This window comes from Hyperolius riggenbachi, chromosome 7 (genome assembly GCF_040937935.1).
Source record: "Hyperolius riggenbachi isolate aHypRig1 chromosome 7, aHypRig1.pri, whole genome shotgun sequence".
In the NCBI taxonomy this organism is placed as follows: Eukaryota; Metazoa; Chordata; class Amphibia; order Anura; family Hyperoliidae; genus Hyperolius; species Hyperolius riggenbachi.
Window position 1 is genome coordinate 24,096,017 of NC_090652.1, and position 13,966 is coordinate 24,109,982.

The following is a 13,966-nucleotide window of genomic DNA, read 5'->3' on the forward strand; positions in this document are numbered from 1 at the left end:
ATAACTAATGCCAAAGTCTAATAAGTAGAGTACAAAATGGGAAACCAAGGTGGAGAAGATCCTTACATAATGGATTGTGGACCATAGAAATTCTACCATAAACATGACTTTAAAGAGACTCTGTAACAAAATTTTCATCCTTATTTATTCTATCCTATAAGTTCCTATACCTGTTCTAATGTGGTCTGTCTAACTGCAGCCTTTCATAGTTGCACAGTGGCTGTGTTATCTCTGTTATATGATCTAATCTTCTCTCCTCTGTCGGTTCTGTTGGGCTGAGGCAGTCAGGCTGGAATGCGCTTTGCTGCTTGTGATTGGATAGAAGCTATACACACCCTCTCTAGGCCCCCTGCACACTCTGTATGACTCACACACTGAGATACTCTCAGCGTATCACTTGCTATGTATTTTGTTTGTAAACAAAGGATAAAAATGGCAATTACAAGCCAGAATTGCAGCAGGGAGAGGCAGAAACAGCACAGAGGGGCCCAGGAGAACATGATGAATAGAATGGTATGCTTTTTATTGTAAGAATCTTAGAGTACAGATTCTCTTTAATAGAGATCACCTTGATACGTATTTCTCGGACAAGCCAGATATGGTTTTTGCAGATGATGCTTTGAAATTTCCCATGATGAATTTCCATTACATGTTCAGCTCTGGTATGTATATCACAGCAAATCTTCTATATGCAATAAAAACAGTAAACATTAAATAGAATAGCTCATTTTTACACAAAGCATAAAAAAAAAATAATAAATAAACAGAATAGTAAGAGCAAATGTCAGGTATCGGAAACTCAATGTCTCCTAGTAATGATGAGCAGAAATTACGCCTATGCATAATTACACATCGTAATTTGCAAATACTGTACACATCGTAATATGAAATTTCGGGCAAAATCTTAATTAATTTCATGTAATCATTCATAACTGTGTAATTTCTCACTTAAGTTTGTGCCAATTTTAGGAGTGAATAGCAAACCCCCTACACATGCTATTGTTACCAACATGGCTACATATGTTAAGGAGAATAGTAAGTACAAAAAAAGAAATTTTTTTCAAAAAGATCTTGTAGGTTTTGAGAAAATAAATTGATAAAAATGCAAAAAAAAAAATGGTTTTTAAACTGTAATTTTATATGCTTTTTTAAAATTGACTTTTTCAAAAACTGCAAGGACGCAAAGGACACAAAAATGTGGAAAATTTCATGCAAAATTACGAAGGACTAGCCAAAATCAGGTGAATTAAAAATTTGTAGTTACGTATATGCGTAGTTGCGAAAACCTAGGTGAAATTTCACATAGTCGTAATAAGCTGATTCCGATCATCGCTGCCTTCTAGGACAGCAATGAGTTCAGCGCATGCTAGATGCAGACACACTTACTGTGTCTTTAAATTTGCTGATAGGCCTCCCTGCAGACCATTTAAAATGGAATGAAATGCCATATTAACCTCTAGCCCACCGCGTCACGCCGATGGGCGTGGCTGTGGCGGCAGCCCCAGGACCGCCTAACGCAGATCGTTGTAAAGTCCTAGGGCTCTGTTTTGCGGGAGATTGCACGCAGGCTGCACACTCATCTCCTGCTCGGTGGGCTGAGCGGAGCTATTGCTGCTCGGGAGACTGTTAGATGGCGTAATCGCCGTCTAATTACTGGTACAGCGCTGCGATCAGCAGCAGCGCTGTACTGGGGACAGCCATGTGACCTGGCTGTCCCCTCCAATCACGCTAATTGGCTGGCGGGGGAGGGAGGGAGCAGGGATGTGCTGTAAAAAAAAAAAAGTCATTTTTATAAAAAAAAAAAGGTTAACATAAATTTTGATTTAAAAAAAAATAAACACAGGGGGGGGGGGGGGGGGTGATCAGACCCCACCAACAGACAGCTCTGTTGGTGGGGAGAAAATGGGGGGGAATCACTTGTGTGCTGTGTCGTGTGGCCCTGCAGCTTGGCCTTAAAGCTGCAGTGGCAAATTTAATGAAAAAGTGCCTGGTCTTTAGGGGGGTTTAACACTGCGGTTCTCAAGTGGTTAACTAAAAAGATTTAACAAAATCATCCTGTAACGATTGGTGTCAGCACACAGAGAGAATCTGATTATTGATGATCTGCAGAATCATCAATAATACAGATGTATACTTGATTATGGATGATCTGCAGAATCACCAATAATACAAGTATGACTAACCTCTGGACACCTAATGAAGTGTAAGTGTTTGGTGTAACTGTAGGCTATCTCCCGTGAGACGGGAGACACAGGCAGCTCGGCCAGGAACCACCTGAGGGGCAGGTGGCCCTCGGCTGTGCAGGGACTATCTCCTTCAGAGAGGGAATAGAGAGAACCTGGCAACCGGTGATACTTGGTGATCAGGTAATAGACTGTACTGCAGCCAAGGGACTCCAGAGGAGTAGAGGCCACTGGCTGCTAGCAGGCCGGACTCTCTGAGGAACAGGAGTCCTAACAGCTAACTGACACTTGGTGTAATAGTGTCAGAGCTAGTACAGATAGACTGAGCACTCAAGAGATGAGTGACAGCCGGGAGGGTCGGGCAGGCCAGGTCGGCAACACACGAGCAGATAGGGTACAGAGACAGAAGGCTGATTCGGTAACCGGGTACAGGCAGGGTTTGGCAACAGGTAGGCAGATATGCAGAGGTACCGAATCAGAAAGCAAGAGAGAGGTTGACAGAGCAAATAGTCATAACAGATATAAAGCACAGTCCTAGTCTGAGGTGTGAGGTCCTTGGTCTCGACACCCAGGAACTAGTCTATAGAATAACTCAGCAATAACACAGTAATCCTAAGCTTGGGTGAGAGGTCCTTGGTCTCAACACCCCGGAACTGGTCTAAAGTATAACACAGTAATGACACAGTGATCCTAAGCTTGGGTGTGAGGTCCTTGGTCTCAACACCCTGGAACTGGTCTAAATTATAACACAGTAATGACACAGTGATCCTAAGCTTGGGTGTGAGGTCCTTGGTCTCAACACCCCGGAACTGGTCTAAAGTATAACACAGCAATGACACAGTGATCCTAAGCTTGGGTGTGAGGTTCTTGGTCTCAACACCCCGGAACTGGTCTAAAGTATAGCATAGCAATGACACAGTGATCTGGCTAAGTGTGAATTCCCAGGTCCACCTGGTTCTAACACACTGTGGAATCTGACTGAGGTTTGAGTGCTCACACATAAGTATTCGCAACGGCAGACAACCAGAGACTGACCAGCAAGATCTATATATACTGCAGCGCTCCTCCGCGCCGCCCTGCGCCACTCAGCCAATCAGTAACCGCGCTGGGATCAGCTGATCGTTCTCCTACTGGCATAAAGGGCTTGCCTTCTAGCTCTCTATCTGTGTGCACTAGAAGACCCAGGCAAACCAGACGCATGCTGCTGTACGGAAACCACCGGTCTGAACGCGGAGACAGCCACCCCGCTGCCAGACCACGCAGCGGCATCTCCGCAATCCATTACAAGAGGTTGCTTGTTCTGTAGTGGAGAGTCATCGATAGCGGTTACGTATATGTGTCTGTCTAATGGAAGAATGTGAATTCCCCACTTAGAAACCAGACTAGCATCAATAAAATTAGCTGCAGAACCTGAATCCACAAATGCCTGCGTACAAAAATCCTGACCCTTCCATGTCACAGAACAAGGTAATAATACTTTGGAAAACTTTGGAGGTGAAGCAGGTTCGCCTAGGGTAGTACCTCCAACTACACCTAGGAGGAGAAGTTTTCCGCCTTTTTACTGCAATTTTGAATAATATGGCCTCTTTCTCCACAATATAAACAAAGACCCTCTTTACGTCTGCGAGTCTTCTTGGTCTCCGACAACTTTGAATGACCGATCTGCATTGGTTTATCCAGGGTAGTTGTGACTTGTGGGGTAGAGACAACAGTTCTGGAAGTATCTTGTGACCTGCCTTGTCTATAGTACCGTATCCTGCGATCAATCTTTACTGCTAAGGTAATAGCTTCATCCAAGATTTTGGGTTCGGGATGGCTGATCATGATGTCAGTAACTGAATCAGCCAAGCCTGACAGAAAACAATCTAGTAGGGCGTAATGTTCCCATCTGGAAGAGACCACCCATTTCCTAAACTGTGAGGCGTAATCTTCCACGGTACCATGCCCTTGGTGCAGCCTTTTTAAATTCCTTTCTGCCATGGATGCAATGTCTGGGTCATCGTATATGACCGCCATGGCATTAAAGAAAGCCTGAACTGAACTTAATGCCTCATGACCCTCAGGCAGGTTATAGGCCCAAGTCTGTGAATCTCCAGACAGCAAGGTTTTAATCAAAGTTACCCGTTGTAATTCAGAGCCTGATGAGATGGGTCTCATTTCAAAGTATGATTTACACCTATTTCTAAAATTTCTGAAGTCAGACTTATGCCCTGAAAATCTCTTAGGTAGAGCCATTTTAGGCTCTCGGATCAGAGAGGGAGACGATGATGATGCAGATCTCTGTGAACGATTAATGGCTTCAGTCAAAGCGTTCAACTGAGCCTGTTGTGATGTCACAGTGGCATTTAATTGCGCAACGGCTGCAGTTAATGCTTGAATCTGAGCCTCCATTTGGTCTGCTGTTATGTAATGATCAGTGGTACTCTGCTGGTCAGAGTGAGCTCAACAGACTAGTTAGCAATACAACAGATAAAGATACAACAATATGTCAGTATTTTAATCAAGGTGTGATCACATGTGATTTGGTGCACAGTAGCTCAGGAGTACTCCTATGTGATAGCCCCTGGTTGTGGGGACTATCAGTACTATGTGATAGCCCCTGGCTGTGGGGTCTATCACTTATAATAAGAGTGGTCGTTCAGGCAAGGTCGTTATCAAATCGGTCAGAAGTCGGTACAAAATCAGCAATCAGAGTCGTAGTCAGAGTATAGCCAAGGTCGGCAGCAATCAGATATGCAGAGGTACAGAATCAGAGAGAGAGAGCTAAATCGAGGTCGGGCCGAGGTCGGCAACTAGACAGAAAGGCTGAGTACAGAATCGTGAGGCAGAAGGATATACGGAAGTTCAAGCAAGGTTCATACACATAAAGGCAACAATGTAAGTTATAATTATAGCTATCAAAATCAGATCCTGAGCTATGTGTGTAATTCCCGGGGTCCTGCTGGTTCAAAGCACACTAGGAACTAACTAAGGTCTGAGAGCTTAACCGCAAAGTTTCAGCAACAGCAGACAATGGTGCACTGACCACTCCAATCTTAAATACACAAGGTATACCTGCGGCTCCACCCACTAGCCTCAGCCAATCAAACGGCAAAGGATCAGACCAGAGTTGTCAGCTGACCGGCCGGTCAGCTGACCGGCCGGTCAGCTGAGCCTCCTCCTCAGAGCATAAAGGTCCTGTCTCTGTGTGCGCTCGTGCGCCCTTCTGGTCTGATGTATCCTGGAGAGACCTGACCTGGTGTGACGCGATGCCGAGGGGTGGCGGCGGAATCCGCCGTGACGTCAGACTAGTGTTGGGCGAACATCTAGATGTTCGGGTTCGGGCCGAACAGGCCGAACATGGCCGCGATGTTCGGGTGTTCGACCCGAACTCCGAACATAATGGAAGTCAATGGGGACCCGAACTTTTGTGGTTTGTAAAGCCTCCTTACATGCTACATACCCCAAATTTACAGGGTATGTGCACCTTGGGAGTGGGTACAAGAGGGAAAAAAAATTTGCAAAAAGAGCTTATAGTTTTTGAGAAAATCGATTTTAAAGTTTCAAAGGGAAAACTGTCTTTTAAATGCGGGAAATGTCTGTTTTCTTTGCACAGGTAACATGTTTTTTTGTCGGCATGCAGTCATAAATGTAATACATATAAGAGGTTCCAGGAAAAGGGACCGGTAACGCTAACCCAGCAGCAGCACACGTGATGGAACAGAAGGAGGCGCAGGAGGAGAAGGCCACGCTTTGTGAGACACAACAACCCCGGCCTTGCATGAGGGCAAGAAGCGTGCGGATAGCATGCTTTGTACCGCCATGCAGTCATAAATGTAATAAAGATAAGAGGTTCCATAAACAGGGACCAGCAACGCTAACCCAGCAGCAGCAGCACACGTGATGGAACAGGAGGAGGCGCAGGAGGAGAAGGCCACGCTTTGTGAGACACAACAACCCAGGCCTTGCATGAGGACAAAAAGCGTGCGGATAGCATGCTTTTTACCGCCATGCAGTCATAAATGTAATAAAGATAAGTGGTTCAATAAACAGGGACCACGCGGCAACGCTAACCCAGCAGCAGCAGACGTGATGGAACAGGAGGAGGCGCAGGAGGAGAAGGCCACGCTTTGTGAGACACAACAACCCCGGCCTTGCATGAGGGCAAGAAGCGTGCGGATAGCATGCTTTGTACCGCCATGCAGTCATAAATGTAATAAAGATAAGAGGTTCCATAAACAGGGACCAGCAACGCTAACCCAGCAGCAGCAGCAGCAGCACACGTGATGGAACAGGAGGAGGCGTAGGAGGAGAAGGCCACGCTTTGTGAGACACAACAACCCAGGCCTTGCATGAGGACAAAAAGCGTGCGGATAGCATGCTTTTTACCGCCATGCAGTCATAAATGTAATAAAGATAAGTGGTTCAATAAACAGGGACCACGCGGCAACGCTAACCCAGCAGCAGCAGACGTGATGGAACAGGAGGAGGCGCAGGAGGAGAAGGCCACGCTTTGTGAGACACAACAACCCCGGCCTTGCATGAGGGCAAGAAGTGTGCGGATAGCATGCTTTGTACCGCCATGCAGTCATAAATGTAATAAAGATAAGAGGTTCCATAAACAGGGACCAGCAACGCTAACCCAGCAGCAGCAGCAGCAGCACACGTGATGGAACAGGAGGAGGCGCAGGAGGAGAAGGCCACGCTTTGTGAGACACAACAACCCAGGCCTTGCATGAGGACAAAAAGCGTGCGGATAGCATGCTTTTTACCGCCATGCAGTCATAAATGTAATAAAGATAAGTGGTTCAATAAACAGGGACCACGCGGCAACGCTAACCCAGCAGCAGCAGACGTGATGGAACAGGAGGAGGCGCAGGAGGAGAAGGCCACGCTTTGTGAGACACAACAACCCAGGCCTTGCATGAGGGCAAGAAGCGTGCGGATAGCATGCTTTGTACCGCCATGCAGTCATAAATGTAATAAAGATAAGTGGTTCAATAAACAGGGACCACGCGGCAACGCTAACCCAGCAGCAGCAGACGTGATGGAACAGGAGGAGGCGCAGGAGGAGAAGGCCACGCTTTGTGAGACACAACAACCCAGGCCTTGCATGAGGGCAAGAAGCATGCGGATAGCATGCTTTGTACCGCCATGCAGTCATAAATGTAATAAAGATAAGTGGTTCAATAAACAGGGACCACGCGGCAACGCTAACCCAGCAGCAGCAGACGTGATGGAACAGGAGCAGGCGCAGGAGGAGAAGGCCACGGTTTTTGAGACACAACAACCCAGGCCTTGCATGAGGACAAAAAGCGTGCGGATATAGCAGCAATGCTTTTTGCCGCCATGCAGTCATAAATGTAATACAGATGAGAGGTTCAATAAACAGGGACCGGAAACGCTACACCATCCCAGATGTTCATTGGTCATGTTACTTGGTTGGGGTCCTGGAGTGTTGCGTAGTCATTTCCAATCCAGGATTGATTCATTTTAATTTGAGTCAGACGGTCTGCATTTTCTGTAGAGAGGCGGATACGCCGATCTGTGACGATGCCTCCGGCAGCACTGAAACAGCGTTCCGACATAACGCTGGCTGCCGGGCAAGCCAGCACCTCTATTGCGTACATTGCCAGTTCGTGCCAGGTGTCTAGCTTCGATACCCAATAGTTGAAGGGTGCAGATGGATTGTTCGACACAGCTACGTCATCTGACATGTAGTCCTTGACCATCTTCTCCAGGCGATCGGTGTTGGAGGTGGATCTGCACGCTTGCTGTTCAGTGGGCTGCTGCTGCATGGGTGTCAGAAAATTTTCCCACTCCAAGGACACTGCCGATACCGTTCCCTTTTGGGTACTAGCTGTGGCTTGCGTTGTTTGCTGCCCTCCTGGTCGTCCTGGGTTTGCGGAAGTCAGTCTGTCTGCGTACAACTGGCTAGAGGAGGGGGAGGATGTCAATCTCCTCTCTAAAGTCTCCACAAGGGCCTGCTGGTATTCTTCCATTTTGACCTGTCTGACTCTTTCTTCAAGCAGTTTTGGAACATTGTGTTTGTACCGTGGATCCAGAAGGGTATAAACCCAGTAATTGGTGTTGTCCAGAATGCGCACAATGCGTGGGTCACGTTCAATGCAGTCTAGCATGAATTGAGCCATGTGTGCCAGAGTCCTACCAGAATCCTCATCATCCTCTTGTGAGCGTTGTGATAGTTGTTGTGATGCATCATAGTCGTCACCTTCCTCCTGGTCTGCTTCTGCTGACCATTCGCGTTGAATTGTGGAAGTCCAACGTGCACCGCTCTGGCCCTCGTCAGTGGTGGCATGAAATTCCTGCTCCAACTCCAGCTGTTCCTCCTCCTCTTCTTCGTCATAGCTGCTGGGGCCAGCGTTCCCTGAGGCGGATGGCCTAATGTTGGTACCATCACGCTGATCGTTTTCTCCTTCAGATTCCCCCAGTTGCATCATGACAGCTGTTTCCTTGATTTTCAACATTGACCTCTTCAGTAAACACAGCAGTGGTATGGTAATGCTGACTGAAGAGTTGTCACTGCTCACAAGCAACGTGGATTGCTCAAAATTTTGGAGGACTTGGCAGAGGTCCAACATGTTGGCCCAATCGGATCCACAGAAGCTTGGCAGCTGTCCGGATGCGCCTCGGTACTGCGCCGTCATGTACTGGACCACTGCACTCTTCTGCTCGCAAAAGCGTGCTAGCATGTGCAGCTTAGAATTCCAGCGCGTAGGGACATCACACAGCAAGCGATGGTGGGGGAGATTGAAGCGCTCCTGCATCTTGGCGAGTGCCCCCGAAGCAGTACTGGAATTTCTACAATGTTTGGCCACTCGACGCACCTTCAACAGAAGATCGGCCACGCCTGGGTATGTCCTCAGGAACCGCTGAACTACTAGGTTCATCACGTGCGCCAGGCAAGGGATGTGTGTCAGCTTAGCCAACCTTAAAGCGCGAATGAGATTACTCCCATTATCACACACAACCATGCCCGGTTTCAAGTCCAGCGGTGCCAGCCACAAATCCGTCTGTTCCTTTATTCCCTTCCAAATTTCCTCCCCTGTGTGCTGCTTATCCCCAAGGCAGATCAGCTTCAGCAACGCTTGCTGACGCATGCCAACAGCTGTGCTGCACTGCTTCCACGATCCTACTGCTGCTGGGTTAGCGTTTCCGGATGAGGTACAGCTTTGAGATGCGTTGGAGGAGAAGGAGTCAGAGAGGTAGGTGCTGCTGTTGTTATCCAGTGGGAGGGACGGCGGTGCAGCTGTTTGCGGCGTGGGCAACACCCGCGCCGTAGCAGGTGAGGAATCGCTGCCAGGCTCCACAAGGTTCACCCAGTGCGCGGTAAGGGAGATGTATCGACCCTGGCCGAACGCACTCGTCCAAGTGTCAGTGGTGAGGTGAACCTTGCAGGCAATGGCATTCTTCAAGCTTCGGGTTATTTTGCTGACCACGTGCTCATGCAACTCAGGCACTGCAGAGCGTGCAAAGTGGTAGCGGCTGGGAACCACGTAACGTGGGATGGCCACTGACATCATGCCCTTGAAGCTGTTTGTCTCCACCACTCGATATGGCAGCATTTCGCAGGCCAGAAGCTTGGCTATGCTGGCTGTTACTGCCACGGCCCGGGGGTCATTTGCTGGCAATTTCCTCTTGCGCTCAAACATCTCCGACACAGACAACTGAACCGTAGCGCTGCACACGGAAGGGCTGTTGGTTGTTGTGTTTGATGAACACTGGGAGACCTCAAGAGCACTACTCCGGAAAGTGACAGTGTCAGCGTCGTCTGATGTTTGTGAATGTTGTGAACCACGCAATGGCTGGGCTACTGCTGCTGCTGAGGCGGGTCTGGTGGTGAGTCTGGTGAACCCAAGGGAGGCAGTGTTGCTGGTACCCTGTCCTGCCGCGTTTGCCCACAGAGTGGGATGTTTGGATAGCATGTGGCGGCTCATGCTGGTGGTGGAGAGGTTGTTAATACTTTTCCCCCTGCTCAGGCGAGTCTTGCACACCTTGCAAATCGCCATGGTAACATCCTCAGTGCAGTCTTCAAAGAAAGCCCAGACTTTGGAGCACCTGCCTCCTTGCTGGCGATTTCTGTTTCCTCCTCTTTTGCCTCTCACTCTAACTTCCACGCTTGTGGTGCCTGAAATTGCGCGCCGCCTACCTTGTGGCACAAGGCGAACTCGTGCAGCAGTGGGTTCTTCAACAGACTCATCTGTGCTGCTGCTACGACGGCGATGTTCTCGTTCACAAATAAAATCTGGGTCTCTGTCCACATTGTCCATACCCTCCTCTTCCATCTCCTCAAACTCGTCATATGTCATTGTGGGGGGCCGCCGCCGTGGAGTAGAGCTCCCCAGAACAACCTCTGCGCAGCTCACTCCAACGTCGTCTTCCAGATCTTGTCGGCCGACCTCCTGCAATTGCAACCCCTCCTGCCCAACTTGCTCTGGGATTTGGGTTTCCGAGTCCTCCTCGGACTCGCCTTGTATTTCAGTGCGCGGTGCATTTCCCACAGTTAATGGTTGTGAATCCGGGCACAACATTTCTGGCTGTTCCTCCATTGACCTTTCATAGGTGGAAGTTTGTTGGGCTGGGAATAGCTCCTGCGAATACCCCATTGTGTCCTGAGTAGTGTTGGGCGAACATCTAGATGTTCGGGTTCGGGCCGAACAGGCCGAACATGGCCGCGATGTTCGGGTGTTCGACCCGAACTCCGAACATAATGGAAGTCAATGGGGACCCGAACTTTTGTGGTTTGTAAAGCCTCCTTACATGCTACATACCCCAAATTTACAGGGTATGTGCACCTTGGGAGTGGGTACAAGAGGAAAAAATTTTTTAGCAAAAAGAGCTTATAGTTTTTGAGAAAATCGATTTTAAAGTTTCAAAGGGAAAACTGTCTTTTAAATGCGGGAAATGTCTGTTTTCTTTGCACAGGTAACATGCTTTTTGTCGGCATGCAGTCATAAATGTAATACATATAAGAGGTTCCAGGAAAAGGGACCGGTAATGCTAACCCAGCAGCAGCACACGTGATGGAATAGGAGGAGGGTGGCGCAGGAGGAGAAGGCCACGCTTTGAGACACAACAACCCAGGCCTTGCATGAGGACAAGAAGCGTGCGGATAGCATGCTTTGTACCACCATGCAGTCATAAATTTAATAAAGATAAGTGGTTCAATAAACAGGGACCACGCGGCAACGCTAACCCAGCAGCAGCACACGTGATGGAACAGGAGGAGGCGCAGGAGGAGAAGGCCACGCTTTGTGAGACACAACAACCCAGGCCTTGCATGAGGACAAAAAGCGTGCGGATAGCATGCTTTGTACCGCCATGTAGTCATAAATGTAATAAAGATAAGAGGTTCCATAAACAGGGACCGGCAACGGTAACCCAGCAGCAGCAGCAGCAGCAGCACACGTGATGGAACAGGAGGAGGCGCAGGAGGAGAAGGCCACGCTTTGTGAGACACAACAACCCAGGCCTTGCATGAGGACAAAAAGCGTGCGGATAGCATGCTTTGTACCGCCATGTAGTCATAAATGTAATAAAGATAAGAGGTTCCATAAACAGGGACCGGCAACAGTAACCCAGCAGCAGCAGCAGCAGCAGCAGCACACGTGATGGAACAGGAGGAGGCGCAGGAGGAGAAGGCCACGCTTTGTGAGACACAACAACCCAGGCCTTGCATGAGGACAAAAAGCGTGCGGATATAGCAGCAATGCTTTTTGCCGCCATGCAGTCATAAATGTAATACAGATGAGAGGTTCAATAAACAGGGACCGGAAACGCTAAACCATCCCAGATGTTCATCGGTCATGTTACTTGGTTGGGGTCCAGGAGTGTTGCGTAGTCGTTTCCAATCCAGGATTGATTCATTTTAATTTGAGTCAGACGGTCTGCATTTTCTGTGGAGAGGCGGATACGCCGATCTGTGATGATGCCTCCGGCAGCACTGAAACAGCGTTCCGACATAACGCTGGCTGCCGGGCAAGCCAGCACCTCTATTGTGTACATTGCCAGTTCGTGCCAGGTGTCTAGCTTCATGCCCGGTTTCAGGTCCAGCGGTGCCAGCCACAAATCCGTCTGTTCCTTTATTCCCCTCCAAATTTCCTCCCCTGTGTGCTGCTTATCCCCAAGGCAGATCAGCTTCAGCAACGCTTGCTGACGCATGCCAACAGCTGTGCTGCACTGCTTCCACGATCCTACTGCTGCTGGTGCTGGGTTAGCATTTCCGGATGAGGTACAGCTTTGAGATGCGTTGGAGGAGAAGGAGTCAGAGAGGTAGGTGCTGCTGTTGTTATCCAGCTGTTTGCGGCGTGGGCAACACCCGCGCCGTAGCAGGTGAGGAATCGCTGCCAGGCTCCACAAGGTTCACCCAGTGCGCGGTAAGGGAGATGTATCGACCCTGGCCGAACGCACTCGTCCAGGTGTCAGTGGTGAGGTGAACCTTGCAGGCAACGGCATTCTTCAAGCTTCGGGTTATTTAGCTGACCACGTGCTCATGCAACTCAGGCACTGCAGAGCACGCAAAGTGGTAGCGGCTGGGAACCACGTAACGTGGGATGGCCACTGACATCATGCCCTTGAAGCTGTTTGTCTCCACCACTCGATATGGCAGCATTTCGCAGGCCAGAAGCTTGGCTATGCTGGCTGGCTGTTACTGCCACGGCCCGGGGGTCATTTGCTGGCAATTTCCTCTTGTGCTCAAACATCTCAGAGACAGACAACTCAACCGTAGCGCTGCACACCGAAGGGCTGTTGGTTGTTGTGTTTGATGAACACTGGGAGACCTCAAGAGCACTAGTCCGGAAAGTGACAGTGTCAGCATCGTCTGATGTTTGTGAATGTTGTGAACCACGCAATGGCTGGGCTACTGCTGCTGCTGAGGCGGGTCTGGTGGTGAGTCTGGTGAACCCAAGGGAGGCAGTGTTGCTGGTGGTACCCTGTCCTGCCGCGTTTGCCCACAGAGTGGGATGTTTGGATAGAATGTGGCGGCTCATGCTGGTGGTGGAGAGGTTGTTAATACTTTTCCCCCTGCTCAGGCGGGTCTTGCACACCTTGCAAATCGCCATGGTAACATCCTCAGTGCAGTCTTCAAAGAAAGCCCAGACTTTAACTGGCTGAGGACTCGGACCTCGTGCGTGATGTGCTGGTGCTGCTTAACCCACTGCTGGACGCTTGAGAGGTCATCCAAGTAATTATCTGGTCCTGTTCTTTTGGATCTGTGAGGGTTGTTGTCCTGGACAACATGGGCAGTATTGAGTGGGTTTTCTTGGGTGCTCCCCTGTGGCCTGTACGTGAACCGTCAGGGGAAACACCTCTTCCCTTGCCCCTCCCTCTTTCACCGGATTTCTTCCTCATTTCACTTATCCTTAAAGTACACGCTGACTGGCAGCAGTACAGTGGCAGTACAGAAATGCTATACAGTGGTGGGTGAGCGGTGTACCACTATTGTCAGCAGTGACACAGAGCACAATGCTATACAGTGGCGGGTGAGCGGTGTACTACTGTTCCCAGCAGACACAGAGTGGAAGTAAACACAATGCTATATAGTGTGGCTGAGCCGTGTACACAGAGTGGCATTAAACACAATGCTATATAGTCTGCTATATAGTCACCCCGAACAGGGTGATGTTCTGCAGAACCCGAACAGTGGCAAACACTGTTCGCCCAACACTACTGGGAGGGAACGCAGATTTTAGTACCTAAACACACGATACAACATGTTTTCCGGGGTCGGACTCTGAGGCACATACAGATGGTCCCGATCATCATCCTCATCATACAACTCT